This window comes from Tamandua tetradactyla, chromosome 9 (assembly GCF_023851605.1).
Source record: "Tamandua tetradactyla isolate mTamTet1 chromosome 9, mTamTet1.pri, whole genome shotgun sequence".
In the NCBI taxonomy this organism is placed as follows: Eukaryota; Metazoa; Chordata; class Mammalia; order Pilosa; family Myrmecophagidae; genus Tamandua; species Tamandua tetradactyla.
The window spans coordinates 95,903,252-95,930,096 of record NC_135335.1 but is presented as its reverse complement, the minus strand read 5'-3'; the positions used below and the strand labels follow the sequence as shown (position 1 = coordinate 95,930,096).

At 35.0% G+C, this 26,845-nt stretch overlaps 1 protein-coding gene and 1 pseudogene across 1 annotated transcript in view; one reads left to right on the top strand and one right to left on the bottom strand.

Moving 5' to 3' along the window:
• Window positions 1-26,845, top strand: part of HCN1 (hyperpolarization activated cyclic nucleotide gated potassium channel 1) — a 437,825-nt gene that overhangs the window by 102,601 nt on the left and 308,379 nt on the right. The gene's annotated exons all lie outside the window — the stretch shown is intronic.
• Window positions 20,539-23,460, bottom strand: LOC143646369 (DNA-directed RNA polymerases I, II, and III subunit RPABC2 pseudogene; annotated as a pseudogene).

Genomic DNA, 26,845 nt, shown 5'->3' with positions numbered 1-26,845 from the left:
TTTAAAATAACTAACAGAAAAATTTTTGTTTATACACCCATTAACAAATGATAAAATCTTCAAAAAATGTGCACAATTAAAAAAATTTGATCTTGCTACAACATTATTTTGAAATTACGTTTTCATTGAATTAATAATATATTATGGGCACCTTTCCATGTTATCCTCAGAGGTACTTCAGTCTTTTAAATGCTGGAATGGAATTATGTTGTTTTTATACAACACGATTAATTTTCAATTGGTAGACATTTAGATTTCTTGCAGTTCATTGCTATTACAAACAACACTCATACATTGCCTATTAATCAGTTTTACAATTATTTCTGAGGAATTATTTATAAATGGGGAATTTATGAGAAGCATGAATATTTTTAATTTTGTGTACCGTAACAATGAGATACTAAGATTGGTGAATGTCTGGTTAAAGTCACAAATAAATAGAGGGAGCAGTTTTCTTTCAAGAATCTACATACCTCAAACACCTGTCTCAAATTCATGCCAGCTGGTAGGCAAATATTTGCCTTGCTTTTATTGCCTGTTTGATTTAGAGTATATACTTATACAGTTAGAGATCAAGCTTTCATTGTTGCTGTACTCACTTTTTGTTTCCTTTGAAAATATTTCTATTTGGATCCAGAAAATCCAAAATTAAAGCAAAGTCAAGATTGTACATTTTCCTAGGCATAGATGGCTGTCTGTCCTCTACTAGCAAAGTAATGATAACTGATCAACTGTAATTAAAATAAATTACTGCTTCAGGTACAGACTTAGAGAAATTTTCAAATTATAAAGACACATTTCTGTTTGCCAATATTTCTGAATTATGCATGAAAATCGTTGTCAGGTGTTTTGAAGTTGTGTTTTAGTTTTGTTTAGTTTAGTTTAGCCACCCTGTATATAATAGCTGATCTTTGTTTGTGTATATGGAGGTAAAAGTTGCCGCTGATGTAAATATTTATTGTACTATAAAAGCAGGTATTGCTCAGTTTTCAAGTATGTGATGATTTTCTATCTTCTTATAATAAAAAAGAAATAATAAGGAAAATGATTAAGAGGAGTGAAATAGTTCCAAAATATTTATTTCAAGAGTCCATAAAAATACAGTTAAAAAATACAGTTTTTACAAAAATTGAGGAACAAAACACAATGTAGAAAGCCTATTTTTTTATATCAGTGTTTAGCACTGATATGTGCCTGGAATATAATAGGCTTCTAGTATAGGGGAGGTACATAGGAAGGATAACCCAGTGTGTGTAGGAGTATGTGTGTAAGGGGTACAGGACCAACCTAGCCTTAATCATCATATTATAATGTGCTCCTAAATGCATACTATTGGTACAAATTTGAGTACGAAAAGAACTGAAATCAAACAGGCACCCCTTGTAATACTGAAACTTTAAGCAAACTAGGGTTATTATGTTACAAACATACACCTGGACCAAAAAAAAAACAGCCTCCTTCTTTAAGAAAAAATAATTATATCACATTTTAGTCATCATTATTTTCTTAAATGTGAATGTATGGCATTCTGATTTTTAGCCCCTACTCACCCCTGCCCCCAGCTTAAGACTCCAGCTCACATGGTAGTATGAGGGGGAGATAATATATAACCTATAATTTCCCCTTTTAACCCACAGTCAAATAAATAATCAACTTCCCTCTGGATGTGTAGAATCGGTCCGAAAGTGACTTTGAAAATGAATAAAAAACTATTGAATACCTAACATAATATTTTATTGCAAAGATCAAAAGGTAAGCCAGAATCTATTTCTTTTCTTTAAAAATGCTTAGCCTTGTAGTTCACACGGTAACTAATAGGGAAAGTTTGTCCTACAACCACTAATATTTAAAAAAACAAATCCAGGTTGAAGGATATTTTCTGTAACTGGCAAGGTTTCGTTTTGCTTTATGGCAACCTGACATCCGCAATTGATTACCACTTTAATGGTTTTTCTGGCAGTACAGATTTTGTGAGCAAGGCTTTCAACTATAAATTGCATACAGGAAGCCATATATTTGTTTCCTCCTAAATCCAATCATTTAATGCTCTGTTTAGAACTCATTTTAAATATTCGGTAGAGAAAGCATGAGACAAATATTAAATTAAAAAAAAAAAGCGAACTACGTGGAAGATGTACCATCACCTACTTTTATACAAAATTCATGTGTAAGAATTAGAAACTGGATTACATCATCTTTAATGACCTTTCTTGGCCAACATTTCTTGTTTCTATTTATCAATGCACTGAATTTTATGAGTTCTGAATTTACATACTTTATTCAAAAAAGTGCTGGAAATACCTTGACAATTATGCTTGAAGGAATGTCTGAGATCAGAAAGGGACCTGGTCGGAAAGTTTATTTATGACAATACTAAAATAGAATATTTATTCATAGCATATGAGACATTATTACAAGGCACATTTGGAATCTTTATGTTTCTGTACCTTCTTAAGCACCCCCAAGTGTGAGGGATAGGGAAAACTATGCTGCACTATTGACCTGATAATGATTAGTTGAAAATATTAATTCAACCATGTTAAAAATATTATACGCTTTACCGTATAACCACTTTTACTATTTTGTCCCATTGAATTAGATAATATTTGACTGAATTACCCATATGGACTGTGTTGAGATTTTGTAAGCATAGACTGCCTCTAACTGCTAGAAAAAAAGAGAGCTTAAGCATGCTTCTTCTCTCATTGATTGTGAACAAGAATAGAAATTAAATCTAATCACAACAATCTAAGGCTTTTATGCCACTGAGCCAAAGCTCTGTGTGTGTGTGTGTGTGTGTGTATGTGTGTGTGTGTGTAGTGCTAGTGATTTAATGAACACTCAGAGAGGGTGCATCTCAGGCACTTGATTCTGAAGAGAGGATTGCAAAGTTATAAATACATGTTCTATCTTAATCACGGGAGAAACAAAGAGAAACTGGCACTTTTCCCCCAGTCAGCAATAACTAAAGTATGCAATAGGAAGAAACCAGATTGTCAACTATTTTAGGTAATTGGAAAGTGAGGAAGTCTCAGACTTCATTCTTCCTCGTTTAATATTTGGGAAATATAGACACACTTTCAGAACATGGAAAGAGTTTCTTCAGCCATTTTAAACAAACTGAAATACACAGTGAACTACTCAATGTTATAATCATACATAATGGGGACTCCAACTATTATTTTTGAAAGGACTCTTTCAAAATGTCATGAGGTTCGTATGCATAACACGGGCCCAACAAGTGAGTGGCAGAATCCACATTAATTCTGCCTTCCTGGCTCTATATCCAGAGCTCTCATATGAGTGCATATTCTGATTAGAGTTTCTACTCTAGAGTCTGAGTCACCGTAGAACATTTCCATTACAGGGAAAGGCTGCTGAGATTACCCATTCACTCTAGGACAAAATGCTGCATTAGATTTGCATTAGACTTGCAAACCTAAGATAAGGAATACCTATTCTAAGGCAAATGCAATGACATAGCTATATATACAACAATAGCCAAATATATCCAATCACCACCCCACGTGGACTGAGCAACATGAATCTTATAGTACCTCCACTCTGCAAAATAATTTCCCATTTGAGCTTTTTCTTATAATTGGTTAGAAGCTTGAAGCTATTTTGCCCAACCCTGTGCCTCTCTCCAGTAGTACCCTTTGTTATTTCAGTGTTCTTTACCCAATAATAGGAGGGAAGTAAAGCATTCCAGCTTTATCATTTAGTTTCTTCCTGTTCCTCCTTCCTACTCTTCTTTCTGCTCAGATAAAAACTTTTGGTTATTTGGGATTTAATGGTTCTTCAACTCATGCTTAACTACCATTTTTCCAGAGAATGTTACTTACTTTCTCTAATCCTCAAAGCACTCTCGCTTTTATATCCCCAGTAGCACTCACTGCCTGCAATGTTTGTTGACACTCATCTTCTGTTGTTTGTTATCCTGCCATAGGAGTACAAACTTTTTCCTTAATTATATTACATACCTCTTGCCAGCAGGGTGTTTGTTCAATATCTCTATGAATTTGCTGGTTCTCAGGTCAGCAAATACCAAAGTAATGTATTACTGTCTCCTTGAGCTGTTTCCAGTCTGATAGCTTCAAAGTGAGATGCTGTTAAGACTTTCCTTCCAGGTGACCTGGCTTGTGGATTTCTGGGGGGATCTCCTAATTCACAGCACACTTTTATACAGAAAAGAACATTTTTTCCCCCCAGGTTCTGAAGTTCTTATAGCCGCTAAAGCATTTCATCAAAAGTCAGAGACCCAGTGGCCCTGCATTAGTTATTAGAGATTGGAAACCTACCAGGATTTTAACAACATGAGAAATTTTGCATATTTTGACCCAGGATATATAAGGTTTCTGGGAAAGAGAACATGGAGAAGGCTGGGCAAGTAGTTTTGCTTCAATAAATTAGTCTTCTGACTGTTCTGATGAGACTATTAAGAGAGACAGAGACAGAGCAAACAAACAAGTGCGTTGGGAAATTGCACCTAAACTATGACTATTTTTATGGAGCCAGTTAAGATATTTACTTAATTTGTCCTTATAAAATGACATGACCACTACCTAAACATCTTTTGGTAACTAGCTTTGCTAGCTAGATGTAGCTCCTGAAGCCAGTAGGTACTGAGTTATGAGCAAACCTGGACAAATAGTTATTGAGCACATGGACGAATAAGTAAAAAGAAATTATAATTTCTTTTAAGCACAGTTTCTGTGTGTACCCTTAATAAGAGAGAAAAGTAGTTCCATTTTATGATCTGCAATGAATTCAGTCTCACATGTGTTTCATTGAAATAGCACAGATAATATCAAAACAGAAAAAAAAAAATAGAAAAGAACACCGCAACCTGCCTACAGAGACTGCTTAACTGATGACCTAGCCATTTACTTCATGTCATCATCACCAGAATCTAAAACCTCAAAAAAACTGTTTTTTTCCCTATCAGTGATAAGGAGCAACTCACCATGATTTTCTAAAAACTGTAAGATGCTGGTAGAACTACAAACTGTTCTGAACCCTTGATTTTCTTTTTTTTTTATATGAACTCTCTAAAAATATTATCTTTCTCTTTTAATACAAACAAATAAACACACACATAGCAGGCAAGAGGATAAAAGTACTCCTACTTTAAGGGACATATTAAACACCTATTCTTTTTCTAGCTCTTTCTCATCACACTTAATGATATTCTTTTAATTTTACTTCAGATTAAGCAACAACTCTGGAGCTATTCTAATTTAGTTTTATTAAATTTACTTTCCCTTCAATGTATAAATTATGATGCAGATTTATATATTGCTTCTCTCCTATGACAAAAATGTGCATCGCATAACAGAGAAAGTTGCACATATTTTCAGAGGGTGCATTGAGAACGTCTGCCCCACCTTGGAGTCCTAGTTTAAAAATTGTCTCCGTCTGGCGATTTGATGGGATAAAATCACAGCTTCACCTCAGCTGGTTCATGTCATAATTTCCTATTCTGAAAAGGCAGCTGCTGGGGTTTTGCCGTTTGCTACTTTTCACCCCTGTCTCAGTGTGTGGTGTTCATCAATGCATGATTATGTAGTACACTATTATTTCAGGACACTCCTGTTTGGTCAACTGAATTTCTCTTGAATGAGGGGTCAGATTAAACCAATTCTTCATGGGCTGCAGTCCTTGTGCAAGGATTGTCACTATATATCTTTACTCTGATGTGGCAATTTACAATAACCCATATTTTTGAGCACCTATTCTCTGCATGACCCTGTTCATGCTCTGCCTTATTTAATTATCTCAGTCATTTCAATGAGTCAAATGCCATTTTATCCACAAGACAGTAATATGCAGAAAGCCATTTGGCTCTTTGCTTTTTTAAAAATTTTTTCATATAAAAAACTGTAAAGCCAAATGGCATATAAGTGATAAAGCCAGGAGAAGAAGCTGGACTAGAGGATTTCAAAGTCAAGGTCATTTCACTAAGGCATACCTTAAATATAACTTAAGGATTATACAATTCTAAGATTTTTTCCTTTTTATTTCTTTTTCTGGATTGATGCAAATGTTCTGAGAGGTGATCATGGTGATGAATATCCAACTATATGTTGATATTGTGCGTTATTGATTATATACCAAGAATGGAATCATCATATGGTAAGAATGTTCATGTTTATATGCTGCTATGTTTAAGAAAAATTAAATAAAAAAAGAATTATACAATGATTTATTGAAGTTTAAATATGGCTGAAATGGGAGATAAAACATTCTAACAGAATTAGAGAAAAAAATGTGAAATTCCGTGGGGTGTTTTAGCATCTAATTCTTAACTCATATCAATGTAATTATTTTTAGAAGTGCCAACTTAGCCAGAATCAGAGTGAAGTAAGCAGACTTGGTAGATTAGTCCTAAGGGTTGAATTTCTCCTTGTACATGACTGATCCTGGAAACTTGGTTTGGGCTCTTTCAGTTTTTAGAAGTTTGGGTGCATTTTGGTTCTTATTCATTGTCCCTGCTACTAAAAAAAAAGTGTCCCTGCACTTTCTCCTACTGTCTCTTTTATCATTTATATTTCTCTCCCTGCAAAAAGTCATTTTTGCATGCTAGAGACTTCCCCATATATACTTAATTCCTAGTCTTCCAATGACCTCCAATTCCAGATTATGCGTTAGGTGTTTTAACCCAGAGAATCCACAAGCCAAAGTTTCCAGGTAACTTTCCTGTATATGGCTAATTAATCCCATTCTACATGCCCACACTGATATAACTTCTATATTTTCGTCATAATCAAAATAAAAGAAAGCACACAAGGAGCTTATTTGGGGATGAAAAATATGATGCTTTGGTTAATGTGAGACATCTTTGTTATGCAGTTGGAGGTGAAGACCTAGAAGTTGTACCAAAGTTGTGGTTTTAGAGAAATAGAGAATCCATTATAGAACATGCATCTATATGTTTATTTGTTTATGTATGTGCATATTAATGCATATAGTATCTGTAAATTGTGGAGAATCTAGGAGATTGTTTTGTGTCTTTGCTACAGATGAAGTTTGATAAAAGCCAGGCATCTATACCTAGAATCTGCCCTAGCAACCATTCAGTCTAATTACTACTTTTCAGATGAGGAAACTAGGATTCAGAAATTTTAAGCAATATGTAAAACAATTTTAGCTAGGGCTGTTTTCCAGAGCTCCTCATTTTCAGTAGATAAGTTGGGAAAGCCCTCATGGGCTGTTTCACTAGAAATTCTATTATCTGTGACTGATGCAATAAAGCTGATACCTCATCTGACCTCTCAACAGAGGATGCCAGAGGCAGAAATTTATCTTAATTTAAAATAGCATAATCATTACATCATGATACTTTGAGGCAGTGTCGGCCAACTGAGAGCAAAGAAGAAGATGGATTAAAAAACAGCATTATAATCAAACAGCAGAGAGGACACCAGGTGTCCCTGAGTCCTGGGACTCTGAGACCCTTTGGGGAGGTGTGATACCACTTTTAATACACTAAGGGAGACCATTTAGTAAATTGCCACTGAAATGTTCTTACGGGTTCACTGAAAGGTCTATAAGTGTTAATATACCTCCCAAAGTCTCTGGCAAAGACCCAGGGAAAATCAGCAATATATTAAACTTAGGGAAAATTGGGGAGATTATACTAACAAGAGTAGCTACCCTTTTATGTCCATTTAAAAAGCCCAGAACACATTTTTCCACCTTCTGCATCTTTGTATTGGCAGTAGCAAGGTTAAATGAGGTTTCTCATGTGTTAGACATGCAGGTACTTCCATGGGAACTCGGTTAAGGTTTTACAGGGATTTACCAGCCTTTAGTTTCTTGTAAATGTGACTCGCAATCAGGGGTAAGTGAGGTTTCAAAGAGAAAATTGCACTTGTAGTTTCCTAATATGAATGCAGCACACTGTGTCCGAGTGATGCATGTGTGTACATGTGTCTATTTCTTCATCTCTCTGGCTGTCCCTGTTAGTGTGTGTGTGTGTGTGTGTGTGTGTGTGTGTGTGTGTGCAGCTATCGATCTAACAAAGTCATTATCTTCTGGATAAAAGCAAGATTTTGGGTAAAATATATGACACAGATTTCCTTTTAATCATCCAAAGGCTTGAGGGAAAAATTCTGTTTCCAAATTGCTTATGTCTTCTGAAAATGATTTTATTAAACAGTTTTTAATATCATTTACTGATGTTATTAAACAGTAGTTTAAAATAAAAGCATTAAGGGACAGTAAAGGATATATTATTTTAAAAATTCCAAATGGAAATAGTTTGATCTATACATATTTTAAAGCAGTAACCATAATTTTCTGTCATTTTTCCTTAGTAAATATATCTAGACAAATGAAAAGACAACTTCCCTTTCTTTTAAATCATCAGTGATTTGTCTCTCGCACTTATTCGATGAAGACATTACCTAGGGTGGTAAATAAAGACTTACATGATCCAACCTTCTCTATTTCTCCATCACCACTGAGTCCCTATCTCCCTATTGCTCAGAATGTTTAACAGTAACGGTCCTGATGTGTTTGAGGCCATTTATCACTGACCTTTGCCCTTCATTCTGTTCTTTGTTTAACCAAATCCTATAACTCTTGTGTTCTCAGTTTAAATGGCACTTCTTTAGAGGTGCTTTCTGCATTTTCCTTCCTTCCACAGCCTCTTGCATGGGTTGAATTTTTCAAGCTGCCACCAGAATCATGGCTTTAAATGTGATACCCCGGTCTGCACCTTTCAAGTAATATTCCAGAAGAACCTGGTCAAAAAAAGATATTTACATCTTCTTTTGAACTGCTAGCATGTTTCAGACAGTTTATCTAGCCTAAGGAGTTAAAGTTTCAACCTGTAGGAATATGCTATTTTATAGAGAGGACTCCTTTTCTACCAAGAGAGAAGTTATCTTTTATTATACTCTATTGCTGCACTGTATAAAACAGATTTTTTAAAGCAAAATAAAAACCTTCTTTTCTTCCTCCTGTTTTGTAGATGTGTATCTCAGAGATCGTTTTTAATTTATCTCTGAGTTTGTTGGAATATACCTCCTTCTTCCCCCTCCATATTGTGGATTTCTTTCTGTATTTAGTATCTAAGCCTCAAATTGCAATATCCTCAATTAAAACCTCAACTGTAAAGCAACACATACTTAATTTGTTTTGTTTTATTTTTCATTGAGTTCTCTAGTACACATTCTCCACTTAATAATTGCAGTCTGCACTATATCTGTAGCAGGAGCTTGAGGGATCATGAAAGACATTGGCAGTAAGCAAAAACATGACCAAAAGGGAAAAGAGAAGAGAGTCACCTGCTAGATGTTCTGGGAGTGGGGGCATGAGAGATTGGCTGAGTGTGTTCCCGGAGCCTAACCCCCTAAGCAGTGCATAACCTAGAACCTAATAGATCTAAGGAAAATGTGACCTGGTCCCCATAGTTGGTGGTAAATGAAACAATATATATTGACTTCAGTAAGTAATGAGGCATTTGACCAACAACATTACCTTTCTGTTTTTAACTTGTGAACTTTGGGCATTGTATTTTTTTAAAGGGTTTTTCAAGTTTTAAAAATCTGTTACTTCATATCTTACTTCTTTTCTATTCATTCAATTGTTCTATGCATATTTAATTATTAGTTTAACTTTTATAAAGTGATACTTAAATATAACCACAAGAAATGAAGTTTGGTTGGAAAAATTCTTTTTTTTTTTAAATTTCTTTTGATAGAATAGGCTACCTTAGGAAATCTGAAAATTGTGTGAGATAACAGTGATGGCACTTTCAAAAAAAATCGTTTCACATTCTGAGTAATCCCCACAAGATGAATAAAAACCAGTCCAGTAGAGTGGACATGTAGGCCAGCTATCAATTTTAAATTATGGTGTTATTTTATTTGGTGTATCTTTTCCCCTTTCAGAAAAAAGAAAATATCTTACTTTTCTTGGCTCTTTCTTATAGAGCAAAAGTCCTTGGTTTTAATGTTAGCCCTATTGCATATTAGCTGGTTTTGGTTGAGTTAGTTTTTCTGTATTTCTACTTGCTCATATGTCAAATGTGGATGCTAATAGTGCTATTTTATGGAACATTGTGAGAAATAGATGGGTTAGTACATGTAAAGCATTTAAAACATTGTCTGGACAAAATATATGCTCAGTAAGGAGAAGCTGTTTAGATTCAGGAGCCATTCCACCTCCAAAATTAGTTTGGAAACAGTGAGACACTAGGATGTTTGCCTCACTATCTCCCACTCTTATCTAATGTTTCCTGGAAACACTGGAAAATAGTTGAGACACATTGGAGAAGAGTTGATTCAGTGCATTATTTTTTCTCTACTGCCCCAGGGAAGGAACAGTTTGTGCTACGTTAGATCAAAAGGCTTCAAATATTTTACTGTCAAGTCTGAGTCTAATGTCAATTTATATTCCCTGCCAAGAAGAGACCCTCTAATCACTGCCTGGAATGTGCTCCAGCCTGGCGTTGACATCTGTAACACACTTATGTGAATCCCATAGGGCAGGACTTCAAACTTGCTAATGTGGGTTTCCATTAGATTCTCTTTATCCAATTTGGCTTCTCAGGACACAATGGTAGGTCATCCAAAGGAGAGGGGAAAATAGTAACAATGGCAACAACCAAACCTCTCCTTATCATGCCAATGAGAGAAGAATTCTTCCTTCCAGGGGCAAAGCGTATTTAACTCTACTATGACTTACCACAGAGCATTATGTTTGTAAATCTCATCAGCAAGTTATGTATATATGCTCAAGTAATTCTAGTACCATAACCTGAGCTATAGATGGGCTACAGAGAGGCAGGTATGCAACTTCCAACCAGCCTGATCCTTAGTAAAAGTGACTTTGATAATCCCTAATATTTAAGATCAATCCAGACAACAATATTGTTTTCTTAATTTTTAATTTTCCATTTTTTTACCCCTCGAATTCAGTTGAGAGGAGGGATATGTTATTTCTTATTTCTAAGAACATGTAAGGACACTATAGCTCAAGCAGCAGAAAAAAATTTGTAAATACTTCATGAAACAAATTTTGCAATATCATAGATATTCTTATAAAGCTCATTTTATAATATGTTTTCAAGTTAAATGCTATCATAAGTAAAAGGTTATGTTAATTGCATTTTCCATGAGTTTTTCCTTGTATATGGATTTGTCCTTTAAAAACTGGAATCAAAATCTTTTGCAAAATAGAGAATTATTTATTGTATAAATAATCACTATAATACGTTCATGCTAGGCCTATAATTTTATATTTTGTATTTTCATATGTAAATATCCAAAAAGCAATGTAAAAGAAGTATTTAAAAACATGAAATGTTTTGCAAATTTAATACTTGATAATCTGTGAAGTTAGCTTTATATGTATTTACAATACAAAATAGCCCAGCCAATTCCCCATGTTGATGTATTAAAATTACATACAAACACAAGGCCCAACACAATGTAAACTCCTTTATTAAGCTATCTTGATCATTCCAGCCAGAAGAAATGCTATTTTCCTCTGACTCCTGATAATTACCTCAGGTATCATTTGTGTTGCTATTATTTTCATGTGTGTTTATTTCACCTACCAGATTATAATAAACTTGAAAGAAAGAGTGTTTTTATTAATTTTATTTATCTTCCACAGCTCTTAGATTGTGTAAGGAAGCTAACAAATATTTGTTAAGTATCTTGGTTGTAGGGCAAGTAACTGCCAGTGAAGCAGCTTAAAATGCCAAAATGAAATGTAAATTCAAGAAAAGGATAGTTTAAAGGTGGTGCATGTTCATTTTTTGGGGCAGCGGTGGGGTACAAAGTCTTGTAAAAACATGATTAGTAGCATTAAGAATATTTTAAGGTAAAATCAAGGAGTGAAAGCCTAGCATGTTGTTTTTAGGGTGGTGGAGTTGAAGGATTAGGTCAAGGGTGATTCAAGAACATGGAAGATAGGCTAATTCAGGGATTGGGAAAAGTTACATAAATTGCTCCAAATGTAAAAATACCTATGTGCCCTCTTGGCATCATCAGTTGCAAATGTTTTTTCTTTTTACTTCTTTAATGGCATTTTCACATTAGAATATCACATTTAATGACCTGTTGTAAGCTAGTCTCATTGTACATGTGCTATTGAGCATCTACTTATCTTAAACTTAAGTAATGCTTAAAAATCATAATACTACAAAGCAGGTCCTAAAAAAAGCTTATAAACACACTTTAGTCTGAAATCTCACTTAATAGTCTTTAAAATATAAATCCCCAAAACTTCTCTTATAATGTAACTACATTTTTCTCTGAAACCTCCTTAATGGTTTTAAAACAGTATTCAGAATGGAAGTTCTCATGACTAAATGTTATCGTCAATCTATCATTTAAATATTTTTAATAAACAAAGTTGTTTTTCTTCTCTTTTTTCTGCAGGAAAAATGGTATGGCACTCTAGGAACAGTTTTCAGGTCTATTTCTGGAAAGCCCTATTCCTGTTAGAAATAAACAAAACCATCTTTCCCCTCTTCTCTTGGTTTCAGTTCTCTGAAAAAACAGTCGTATTTCATGAAGTGAAACACATTAAAAAGGAGAGTTCACAGCCAGTCTTGTCTACACTAAGACACTATTAGTAGTGGGATTTGGTAGTAGAAAATACCTTAGCCTGCAAGAGGGTTGAGTCAGAAGAAGACTTTCTTAATGATGTTCAAATTTCAGAACTGTAATACATGCATAGTGGTGCTCTTACTAAATTGGAAGAATAGGGAGAGGAGAAACGAGCAATAGATTTGAGAGATGATGGATTTAATTTTATATGTTTTGCATTTGAGTTTCTTTTGGAAAGTTTGAAGAGAGACCTTTGCATGTATAGAGACTATCAAGTACATAGAAATTTCTTAGAGGTAGTAGCACCCCATCACTAACCATCCAAGCATGAATTTCTGTTAAAAAAACATATTTTGTACAACATGGCACAGAAAGCATCACATTTCAATGAGGTTTTTCCTGATTACTTTATTTAAAATTGCAACCCTTGCACTCCCTATTCTACTTTTTCTAATTTTTTTCTTGATAGCACTAATTGTCACTTGACATGTCATATGTTTTAATTATATTTTTTAAATCTATATCACTGTCAACCTCATTACATGAGGGTAAGTTTCAATGCTGTATCTTCAACACCTAAATTATTGTCTGACAATTAACAGGTGCATGGAAATATTTGTTGAGTAAATGAATAAATACTGAGTCAATTATTAATCTCTGAAATTCTGTATCAACAATCTTTTATGTATGGCAAGAGTATTCACCATTAAAAGAGAATAAATACATATTTATTCAAGTGCATAAAAACAATAAGATTATATCACCTTCCATTTTGGCTATATACAGACTGAAATACAACGCTTGCACATCGAAACATATAAACAACAGCACGACCATGATTTCTGCTGAGAAACATTGACCAACATTTTCCAAACAACTAAATCTTCATCTTAATATTGCTAGCCATGAATAGACTGCAGGATATCTAAGTTAATCTTCACTAAAGTATTTTAAGTACTCCTGATGGAATGAAGGTTTAAAGCCAAGGAATGGACAAAGTATGTAGCTATCAGGAGGGAAAACTAAAGGGCAGTGAAAAATCTTTCTCACAAGTCTTTCACAATTCCTGTAATTCTTTGGTTACATATACCATTCCTGTGATTTAAGATCTTATTTTAAGTCCTTTATTAAAAAAATGGAAGTGCCATTTGAAGAGTATGAATTTGTTATGTATCTGTGGGCATTCATTAGTTATCAAAACAATTTCTACAGTAGGGACTATCTGAGTAGAAGGTAACAATTCATATTATAACTTCAAGTGAATAGAGAGGAAAGTGGAAGATAAGTTACTGCATAGGAACCAACAGGTTTGTCTGTTTTGATTGGATGAAATGACACAGTATCTAAGCTGGAAGGACATGGCATGCTCTCAAATACATGTAAAAATAAAATGCAAATATGCCTAACTCGTAGTGACTTCAAATGAAATAAGGCAAGGGTAGTTTCAGTGATAGAATTCTCACCTGCCAAGCAGGAGACCTGGGTTCAATTCCTGGCCCAAGCACTTCCCAAACAAACAAACAAAACAAAACAAGTAAACAAAAATTCAACAGATGATGCTGTAATAATAGGATACTCACATGGAAAAAAAATGAAATGTGACCCCTACCATATAGCTTGCAAAAAATTAAAATAAGTAAAAAATTAATAAGTGAAATAAGGATGTTCATTATAATTCATAATAGAAACCCTGAGATAGAGCAGCTACAGGATTGATTAATTGGTGATTCAAAATTGTCATCAAGGATTTAGATTCACTTCCACCATCTTTTAGGCCCATCATCTTCCAGGCATCTGCTTTGGCCTCCATGCATTCTTGTCCCAGGTCACAAGACAGCTGCAGAACTCGGCGATCACCCCCAAATAATATAATACCCAGAGAAAGAGAGGAAAGCAACTTCTTCCCTGGGTGTTTAATTTCCAGGAAGGATTTTTGAAACCTCTCCCACATTCCCAATGTTAAGCCAATTACTGGCACCAAATTGGTTTACTAATCTGGATTTATCCTTGAGTCAACTAGGGGCAGGTGGACATGTGATCAGCATCAGACTTCCTAAGCCATTCCTGCGTGACTGTTGCAGGTACCAAAAAGAGCTTTTTAGAAGGCAGGACTACCTAGTTATATCAGTGCACATACAGAAGAGGTTGAAAATGGAAAATAACACAAATAGATTTTTCTCCTTTCAACAGTACATCCGCCTCAATTATAGTGGTTCAAGAAGTGAGCAAGATTGTCCATAATCCTTATCTTCACTGATAACAAGTGTATAAAATGTAAGCATGATAGGAAAAACAGAAGATACTTGTCAGAATAGCAAATGGTCACTCAAAAGAATTTTCAATCCCCAAAGTCTCTCCACTTGAAATTTCCTTGTATATTTAAGGTAACAACATTAAAAACTCTGAATAAAATAATACAACTCAAGTAATTAGCCCTAAATTGTCTTTTAATGTTTTAGTATTTCAGTGGAAATTTTATTTTTTCACAATGAAGCAAGAACAAAGGGAAGGGAGTTTGGATATTTGTTTATTTTTAAACTAGTTCAATTACCCATTTTAATATTTAGGGTGGATAGGATGTAGTCCCAAAAGTTAATTGAATAATCTAAATTATGCTTTAAACATCTAGTATTAAAGCTATTTGTCCTGCTAATATCAATATCCTCTGTGTAAACCACAATAGCTACAAAATAGCTTGCCATGTCTCTGTTTTAATTACTTGCTTCACTAAAGTTTCCCTCCAGACAAGTAAGCCAGTATGCTGGTGAAAAGACTACTGCTGCAAAAGTGTTTTAATAATTGATTATCACGCCTGCTAAGCGTGGGAATAAGGCAGAAAATGAATGCGTCAGTAGATTGCATGCTTCAGATGACATGGAATCTCAGAAAATATGTAAGAAAGAAATACAAGCAGAAACACCCAGAGCAGCCATAAGTAAGTTTGTAAAGACCTAATAAAAATACTCCCCTGGAAAATTTGAAAGGGAGGGGGGAAAATGGGGAGGGAGGGAAAGAGAGAGGGAGAGAGAGAATGAGAGATGAGAGAGAGGGAGCGGTAAAGGAAAGAAGAGAGAGAGAGAATGAAATTGATGGAAATATGGATAAAATGTTAACAAATTATTAAAAATAAAATAAAGTTTTGGTAACTAAAAATAGTAACAGGACTTCAATTTGTACCGATATTTTATGGCTCAATTTTAGGTAATCCATTTGGTAAATACTTAAAATTTCTTTATTGTAATATTTAGGCTGCTTGGTTTTTCTATCAAGTTGTGTTCACCAGCCATGCTCTGTAGGTTAAAATACAGTAGCTTAAGAGGCTATGCTAAATTCTTGACCCCAATTCAACTTGACCCCAATGCAATGTGTGTGTGTGTGTGTGTGTGTGTGTATGTATATATATATATACATACAATGTGTGTGTGTGTGTATGTATATATATATAATTTTATATAATATATATATAAAATGTTTTTCTTTTTTCTTTTTTTTTTTTTTTACCGAGACCCTCAATCCATTTGTAAAAATCTAGATCAAATGAAGTATTAGGTATATCTCTGGCTGAGGACATAAGCAAATGTCTTCAGCTATTAAAACTTTCAGTATAAATTATGATGTGCCCTCTACTTACAAAATGTTACTAATTGGAATTAAATATTGTAAAGTTCGGTAGCACAAGCACCCACACACAGAGTTCCTTTCACCTGGTTTATTTGACAGCAATCATCAGGGGAATTCTGCTTATATAGGATGTTTGGTAGGCAGTAGGGAAAGGGAGGCGGTGGGTTTTCCTTGTCTAGCTTGGGAGTGGGAAGTTGACAGATTACTATTGGTTGGTTTTTCCACGGGGCTAAATTGAGAATTGGCAACTCTTCATTGCTGGGATTTAAAAGTTCAAAACTGCTGAAGTCATGCAAGGTTGTAACTGCTGGAGGGAGGGCGGACTTTCGGTAAGGGGAGTTTAGCACAAGATAGTAGCTGATGGGGGCTTTAACTCCCGGAGGGTAGAAGCTGGATAAGCAGCGTTATACAGGAATGCAGCCGGCACAGGGGGATGCAAGGACCCTCAGGCAACTGCCCTGGGGGCTGAGGCAGATTTGGTTTAGCAAGGAATCTTATGGAAGTCATAATTGGGGTAAGTTCCCTGAAATGCTTGCTGAGTGTCGGTTATTTCAAAGCGGAAGGGGTTCTACCTACCTAACAAGTATCTAAATTTATATTTGTTAATCTTAAGTTTGCCTTGGTTATATTAAAACATTAGATATAAAGTTATATCCTGAATGTTTAAATAATGAATATTTGCATTTTATAAGAACAAGTGAAGAATTGTGAACATTAGATAATTCTTATATTACTGAAGAAATTTATAATGAACACTTTTGTTTCCAGTGTAAACTATCAATAGTCAGAACAAAATTTTGAGATTTAATAAAATGAATTCCTGAAATGTCATGCTTAACTTGAAATGTTATACCCTAAGATTCCAAAGACTGAACTCATAGAAGTCTTGTGGTTTTACATATCGAACAGACTTTCAGCCACATTTAACAGTCTTATCAATATCTCTGAATTTCCAACATGAGTTTCTAAAACATGTATCTTTCTTTCTCACATGAATAGAATCATTAGAATTACTAAATGTACTATTTTAAAAAAACTGAACTTAATGGTTTTATTAAAAACTCTTTGGTTGTCATAAATGTTTCTAAAATTTTAGAGCCCACCTTAAATTTTACTAGGCATTTTTTTAAAACTTTTTACTTTTGCCCACCAACTTGGACAGTAGAATACTAAGTATAATTGATTAAAAAATTTATCCATAATGATAATAACAATTTCACCAACAATAGCTATCATTTAATGAGTGCTTACTCTGTACCAGGGATTCTTCTAAACAGCTTTACACATATTAAGGAATTTAATCCTGACAATAACTATGTGTGCTTAATTAGCAGAAAAGGAAGGTGAGGAATGGAGGATCATTCTGGGACCCATATCATTATCAGTTCAATTTATGATGCCTTTTTTTAATTTTAGTTCTTTGTAGTCCTAAAAGAAAAAAAAAAAAACAAGGTGATCAGAAAATTTCAATGACAGCACTGTAACTTTCCTAAAACTTCCAAGAAAGATTAGATTGTGTTCATGATACAGTGCTAGCTTATCAAGGTGTGCTGATTTGAATCCATTGTGTACCTCAGAAAAGCCAAGTTTTTAAATACTCATTTAATTTTGTTGGGTGGGATCTTTTTTATTGCTTCCATGGAGATGTGACACACCCAGTTGTTGGTGTAATCTTTGATTAGATGGTTTCCATGGAGATGTGTCTCCACCCATTCAAGGTGGGGTTGCTTACTGGAGCCCTTTAAGAGGGAACCATTTTGGAAAAAGCTTTAGAACAGACAGAGCCCACACAGCCAGAGACTTTTGGTTGATGAAGAAGGTAAATGTCCCCCCGGGAGCTTCATGAAACAAGAAGCTGGGAGAGAAAGCTAGCAGATGTTCCATGTGCCCTCCAAATTGAGAAAGAACCCCAAACTTCATTGGCTCTTTCTTTGAAGTTAAAGAATCTTTGTCTGGATGCCTTGGTTTGGACATTTTCACAGCCTTAGGATTGTAAACTTGCAACTTAATAAATTTCTTTTTTTAGAAGCCACTCCATTTCTGGTATATTACACTCCGACAGCTTTAACAAACTAAAACAGAAAGTCAAATACTTATTTATTAAATATGTTAAAGAAGAATACTTGGCCCTCATATATAATTTTATAGTATTTTTAAAATATCATATTCGAGTTTTTAAAAAATCTAATTATCATAAAAGTAGTTTAAAGAAGTAAAAAAGTCTCTAATATTATTTTCTCAAAATGTACTTACAAAATGAATAAGATGACCAAAAATAGGTAGAGATAGCGAATACAAAAACAAAAATAATAGACGACAGTGTAGTGGAAAGAAAGACCATTCCCATGTGATGCTAATACTGGTTTCCTGTGTTACTGATAATATAATTTGGGCAGTACCTTTTTGAAAACTTTAAGTATTATAGTCATTATTATTTTTGTTACTTTACATGTGAAAATAAGATAGACTGGGTATATATTTAAACACATAGTCATATTGAAATGCAGGTAAATAGAACAGGCCTTTAAAAATCGGTCAGGAAGTCTGAATCCAGAATCCAAGTTGTTGTTTTTTTTTTTTTTTTCTTTTCTTTTGACACTTGCACACTGATGTCTACGGAAGCATTATTCATGATAGCAATGGATGGAGGTGGCTGAAGGGTAGATACATTGATTGAGGAGTGGAAGGGTGAGCTGTGATGTTCACATATGATGGAATACTGTGTTGCTACAGAGAGGAATGAAGTCATGAGGCATGCAACGAAGTGAATGAACCCTGAGGGCATTATGTTGAGTAAAATAAGACAGACACAAAAGGACAAATATTGCACGGTCTCATTTAGAAAATACTTATAGGAAAGTTAGGGCCTGGATTGTAAGCTCTCACAGCAATCACACCATTCCTGTGTTTTGAGTGTTATTTCTAAGTTCTGAGATGCTGTGTTCTATGGGCACAACCTGGTATTTCCCCAGAATTCTGGGTACCCGTGCGATACCCAAAACCCAGAGCCAGAGCTATACAGCTTCAAAAGTCAGCACCACTCTACACAGCAACTGTTAAAGAAACTGGTTAAGAGACAAGACTTCAATTAGAGACATAAATGAAGCTGATCTGGTTGGGACTAAGGGAAATCAGAGCAGAGGTTAAAGGATGGCATTGTCTGTATTTTAAGACTTCATCCTCCCTGTGAGAGCATAGGAAGAAAGATTCATTTTGTCCAAAATTTAAATTTTCTGTTATACACAATCTATGTTAAACTATTTGGCCAGTTCATTTAAACAATCTAAACAGAAGGAACCCAGAATAGTGAAGGAGGTAGCTTAATATAATACCTTGATACATTCCAGAGTATGTCGGGCAGACAATAAAAATGTATTGGCAAAGTCCCCTCAAGTACTGAAGAAGAAAAATAAAAAAGGAACTACCAAACTTCCCCACCTGGGGAACCTCCAACAGTCTCCCAAACACGTGAGACTTCCAAGTCAGCAGGCCCTGCACCCTGAGGCCTGCCTCCATGAAATTCACCTCCACAGCAGGAAGCTTAGTCTACACATAATCACATCCAAGAGTCACCCCCAAACCCTCTCTCTCCAAGTCCAACTTTGCAAACAAACCCTCCATCCATCTCCCCAGGGATGAGCACTGTGGGATGGATCAAAATGGGGAAAAAAAATGCAACAAAATGAGGTTTCAGTGACTAAGAGACCCCAAATAGCATCGAGAGGCCACTCTGGAGACCATCACCATGCAAGCTTGAACCAGACACTGCAAACCACCACAGCCCGCTAAACCCCAAACAATACCACTCTCAAAAACCCCAAACGATAGCCAGGGCTCCATCCAAGACTCTACAAAAGTTTCATTCACTTAGTTTATTTTCCAGAAACTTAAAACCTCCAGATGGCTCCCCTGCCAGACAAACCCCGAAACCCACAGGTACCAGCCCCTCCAAGAACACCAGTCAGCTGCATCCTTCCACCTTACCGTGTCCACACCCCTCCACAAAACGAAGAAGTCAGAACAGTCACCGCCCAAACATCCCTGAAGACTAGGAGAAGGGCCAAATGAGAGGGAGGAGCTGCAGCAGAGAAAACAGGATCCAACAAATGACTGTGACCACTGACTCATCACACCGACGTCCCTCCTGCGTCTCCAGTGTTTCAGAAGGAAACACCTGAATTTATGGAAGTGCAACCCATACCGTATTTTAAAATTTGCATTATAAATATTTGTTAAGCTGTACTTTGAAGTGTATCAGTTTTATGCATATATTTTGCAATAAAAAGTGCTAAAAAAATTTCAGAATAGAAGCTGAAGATGGGGCAGGGTGACGAAGATGCCCTCAGGTTTAGTCTGTGACGCTGAGCTTGTCGGTCCCCCAGAATTTGTAGCTCCGGTCTGGCATGTAGCGGTGAATTATGATGGGGATCTTTCAGGCCTTGACCTCTTCTATGGCGATGAGCCAGGGATCGGTCTTCCCGTCCAGTTCCACCATCACCCTGGTGCACGTCATGACCCGGAGGGCTCGGGTACCCAGCACAAGGCCGGCTCACACTTGGCCATGGACGGAGTACGGATTCGCTTCTTGTTGGCATGTGGTCGCTCCGCGGAGGGGAGACTATCCACATTCTCTGGCCCTCCCTCTCGGCGTTCTCCAGGTCATCTAGCCCTTCATCCTCCTCCACATCATTAGAGTCAAAATTGTCCTCGTCTGACAAAAAGCCCACGCTGCGGCGACCCCGCCTTGTCACCCACACCCGCTCGGGGACCGGCCGCCAGCCTGCTTCCACCTCGCGCGGTGCCACGCGCACCCCAGGTTTGTTTTAAAACAAGCCAAGAAAAATAAACATGGCCATTTAAGTGGGTGCAGAATTGGAACTCAATTTCTCCCTCTTGTTTGGCAGATGCGGCGCTAGATGTGGACTCTTCTTTGGTCAGAATTCCTACAGGACTCTTTCCAAATAGGTGCTTTTGAGAAGTTACGTTCTTGTAGCACAATGTTTCTGCGTATGTTGCTTCCCCCCCCCCCCCAAAACGCCGTTTGTTTCCTTCAAACTTTGTACCTACATAACTTCTGTTGATTTTAAGATTTAGCTTTGAGTTTCAACATTTAGCTCTGAAACAGCTCAGAGGTATCTGCTTTCCCCAATATTGGGCACCTGCTCTCGGCTCCCACAAATCCTGCCTTCCTGTGGATTGTTATCACACTTGTCACACTGTAAAGCAATTGTTTCTTTCTTTCTTTTTTTCTTTTGGCTATTTCCTCTGCTCTCTTAAAGTGGAAAGGCACTCCTTATTTGACTTTGTGTTCTCAAAGCCCAGAAGACTTTCAGGTGCATAGTTGGTGTTGAGTAATTTTTGGAGAAAGAAGGGAGGTAGGAGTGAAGAGAAGAGAGAAAGAGAAGAAAAAAAAAATTCTCTCTGTCAGGTAAGTAAGTTGCATTCAATTAAATGGAGATCTCTTAATTCCATTTTGAAACAATTAACTTGCTTTGTCTTAATGTTTTTGCACTACATATAATTTCAAAGGTGATTGAAATTTCCTTCCGTATTAGGAATAATATTATTAAATCTTAAAGTTTTATGATATTTAAGAAGACAAATCTTCAGCAATACTATTCTTCTGGTAGGCAGTCTTAATTTGTTTCTTAGTCTTCAACCAGTGGCAGAGTGAAAATAAAAATAAGGGTAATGGATTGACCTTTTTACTGACATTTTTACCACATGCATATGTCTCACCCCAATATTTATTTGTCCTTGTTCAAAGACTTTCTGTTCTGTAAAACAATTATTTGTTGCACAAGAAACCACACCAGTGTTTGCTTGGGTATTTTCACTTGAAGGTAATATCCCATCCTAGAGTCCCGAATGTCTAATCTAAGAGAAATCCATTGTGATGGGACAATTCCATTCATACACAGAACTTATAGTCAAGGGGGTCTTTATTTTAGTTTTGCCTTGGTATTCGCCGTCTCCTTTTATTCTTATTTTCCTTTTCTTTTCCCTTTAGGAAAAAATGAATGTCATTCTCTACCTTATGTTTTATTTGAATTTTGCCCATTAGGCAGTTTGGATTCTCATTTATAATGCTGAAGTTGCTCTTTGATAAAAGGTTATTAAACACTTAATGAAAAATTTAATCTTCTAATTTAATATATATGGAAATATAATTGTGACTTCATTGTATGATTTAAATAGAAAAATAATGTATTCGTAAAGCTGATGGGCTCAGTAGCAGAATGCTTTGAGTAGTTGAAAGTATCAATTTTTAGACTTTAAAAATGTGGGAGAATGATAACAAGGAAGAGAGTATTATTATTTACAATGAAATTATCTACCCCAAATTAAGCTTACTAGGCCTATTTCACTGCTAAAAAGGAGACAAACAGTTATAGCCCTCAAATAAAAAGATGTCAAGCGTACAGAAAAATCCAGGAAGCATTATGTTCTTCAGTTCTAATAGAGTATTTGATGAGGAGGGATTAGAAAAATTCAATTATTCTGTTGTAAGGACGATGGAATAAATACTTGGTTTTGTTGGAGAAAGACTAATATCGACCTGTTATGAGAAAACTATTCAATTTAATAGAATCACAATGAAATAGCAGCATTCAATTCTGTGGCTTGTTCACAACTCATTAAACTACCGTATGCAATTAAGTTTTATTATGTTGCCAAAATGAGGATATTCTTCAAAGTAATTTTTTCTGAAGGATTTAAATCATGTCCAATTAAGATAAACCCTAAACCAGAGAGTAATCTCAGTATATAAGATGCTTACTTATTATTTTTGCAATTCTTTAACAACCTCAAAATAAGTAGATTTCTGTGCATGCAAGAAATTATTATTCAAAGAAACAATCTTCTCCATTAAACTATTGCCTAGTGATAGAACAGGCATCATTTTATATACAAATGTATTCTATAGAAGTTATCATTTGTTTTGGGTGAATTAGAGTTTTCACGAGGGCTGCCCAAGGCTACAGAGTGAGTAGAGCCTGCAATTCAATGGGAAAGAAATGTTGTCAGCTTAAGAGTGACACTTCTCCTTTCACTGCTCCCACTGGTTTCTGCAGATTAAAAAAAAAAAAGAATCCATAAAGAATTTGAAATTCCCTAACCAGAGCATCAGGGAATGTAGCAAACAGTAAGAGTAATCAAGGGAGGAAATGCCACTTTGTGTATCATGACTCATGAGTTTATTGATGATTTTGACAGTTTGAATTTAATTTACCTTTTCATTGCCTCTTCTGTCATATTGTTTTCCCATGATGGATTTCATTTCACTTTCATTTGACCACAACACACAGAAAATTCCTCTGACAAAATAATTTTTCTGGGCTATTTTATAAAGACATTTTTAGTTTACAGGGTAGAGAAAACAAGCAAGCTCTTAATACAAATTTGTAGATCTAGTGTGCCTTCTAAATCTCTTTATGTTTCTCTCCTACTGTTTTTTTTCCCCCTTCCCCTCTGATATAGCTTAATAACAGATGTAACTCAGGCTGCCACCTGTCCCTTGTTTACTTGAGATCATTCCTTTTTATCATCTCATGTTCCTTACTACTGACAATTATGGAAAACTTATTTTGAAATCAGATTGTCTGTGGAAGATGATCCTTTATAAAGAGTGAAGCTAATACTGAGCGTATTTGCTCATATAAAATGGAACCTGCATAAAGGAATGTGTAGTCAGAACAGAATTAATTGTAATTTTAAGAGTCCGATCTTAAAAAAGCCAAGAAAATTAATATTTACTCTTCTATGTGGATGCAATGCTTTTAGTAGTACAGGCATTTGGAGTTGGAAGTAAAAGCTTGCTTTGGATTCTTCTCCACTTAATTTCCTTGTTCAAATTACTTATATTAGATGTGAGCTGCATTTTTAGGCATCTGAATTAGTACCAACAATGATTTTCATTTAAATTTCTTTTTATATGAAAAGATTAGCCATTGAAATGGTATTTTGTTAAATTAATCCAATTTTAAAGCTTTGAATAAATGATCAATTACTTTATGTCAATTACAGTTTACTATATGTCAAATAAGCAACTATGTGATTGGATCTGAGGATAAAGATTGTTAGTGGTGAAATCAATAGTTTTTGCCCAGGTTCTATTCTACTAACCAAAGAGATGTTCTAACTCATGGATATAGTTGGAAAAATACCTCGTACCAAATTGATATTAAATAACCTAAGTAGAAATTGGAACAAAACTCATAAAAAACAGGAAGATGAATTAAATAATTAATTTAAAGGGCTTGGTCTTTTTGAAGGCAGAGGGACCTGAGTTAAAATCCAATCTTAGCTACATTAGAACTATTCAGTCTTTGTTATTTTGCTCTTTCCTAGAATTCAATTTTTTTTTTATCTGCCAAATGGAGATCAAAATTTCTATCTTGCGGGATTGTTGGGAAGATTAGAGAGAGCGTTTTGTAAGTCATATTAAAAAGAAGTTTCTATAACATGATGGATGTTCATTAAATAGTTGAAAGTTCACTTAAAAATGGTTGAATAAATTTATATTCTCAAAATTTTGCTTTTCAATTGATGTGAAATGTAATGAGAATTTTTGCAGAAATAATTTGGATTCTTCTAATTTTGAGATTGTAGATAGTTAAGGGGGGTTCAGGGTATGGGGAAATTATGCTTCTACATAGAATTCTGATGTAAATCTTATATAAGGAAACAATTCAGGTCAAAATCAAGCTACTTTCAACATATTGTTCAACATATAAGGGAAGTGATTGGGATTCCATCTTTAGTGGCATATGCACAACATAAAATATATAATAATGTAGGTATGATAAATTTTAAATTGTTTACTCTAGGTTGATTAAGGGATTGTTTAAAAGCTGAAATGTATTCATATAAATCTATGAGTGAAACTGTATTGTAGTACAGTAAAATACTCTTTCTTTCTTCAAGTTTTATTTTTTCAAGTTCCATTTTAAATGTTCAATCACATACTCTTTATATTTTGTTTAAATCAAATTAATGTTGCCTTTATTACTTGCCCATTTGGAAAACTAAGTGTCAAGCTTTAGGTTGTGAAACCATTAAATTTATGTGAAGTATGATCTATATAAAAGTGTTCCTGCTACATTTATTAAGCTATTTTTATTTTGAGGTGACCTGTAGAAAGGAAATGTGGCAATTCTTCTTTTAGACTTTTATGACCTTCACTTTTGACAATTCTTACATTCTTAAGATTCCAAATGACAAGATGCAGCTTAAAGAATTACCTTTGGGGCTGTTATTTTCACCCAGATATTCATTTATAGCTTTTGTTGTTCTCTCTCTCTTTCTCTCTCTCAGTAAGTGTGAAATAGACTTTCCCAGGGTGTACTCTCTGATATCACTATGCTGATAGATAAAGAGGATAGAGAAAACACACTTTGACAGTTTAGGAGAATATGATGTGTATATATGAAGAGAATAATGAAAACACAAAATTTGTGCTATTAATCCACTATTAAGGACAAAAGTATATTTCATTTTGGCAATACACGCGTTCCCTTTTTGTTACTCTTCATCAGTATGATTTAAGAAATGTTTTAACCTTTGAAGAATAACTTTAAAAATCAGCCGAAATCCTGTGAATTCAATCATGTCCCACACAAAGGCATGCCCCAAACCTCACCCTTGGTCTTGAAAATGTGAACTTATCTGTAAATAGGATCGTCACGAGCATATTAAGATGAGATAAAGCTGAATGAGGATAAGTCCTAATCCGGTATGACTAGAGTCCTTTAATGGAATGGAAATCTAGAGAGAGAAAGAAAAGACAGTGCTGGAGACAGAAGGAGACACGTGGCCGTATGATGGAGGCAGAGGTTCAGTAATGAATGCTGGCAAGCCACCACCAGAACGTGGCCGACCAACACCTTGATTTCATTCTTCTAGCCTCTAAAACTGTGAGACAATACATTTTTGTCGTTTAAGCCAACTGGTCTGTGGTGTTTGGTATAGCAGACCTGTCAAACTAAGACACTAAGTGTCCCATTGCATTGAATTTCTTGGTAATTACAAGTTCTCTACGTTTTGTTTGCATGTTGTTCTTAATCACTTGGATATTTTAATCAAATCATTAAACAATCCACATGCCAAAAACCAGTTTTAGAAGCTTTCAATGAACAGTGTTTTTTTTTTTTTGCTCTTCCAATTAAGAGCACATTAAATTTCCTATAACTTCAAAGATTAAACAAACAAATTATATGATCAGAGATGAAAAGCTTTGACATATCTTTATTTATGTGAATAACTTTGGATGGGAATCCTATATTTAATTGGATAAAATTATATTTTGAAAGAGAGAATAGACTGAAAATGAAAAACCTGAAAATTTTCAATATAAGAATTTAATGAACTAATTAAAAGAATCTCGAATAGATGACTGACTTGACATGTTTTTCTTATATAAATATTGACTGAAGAAAGATCTTCTGAGTAGAGGCAGAAAGGTAGGACCTTAAAAAATATTTGGGCTGAAAAAGTTCCACATTTTAATATGATATACTTAGAATTACCTGTATTTACAGAATTCATTCTGAGCTTATCAGATACCTTAGCATGTTTAAAGAGTTTTTTTTCTTAATTAAAAACATTGTGGTCTAAAAAGAAGAGTAATTGCAAAATGTCAATAATGTCATGAT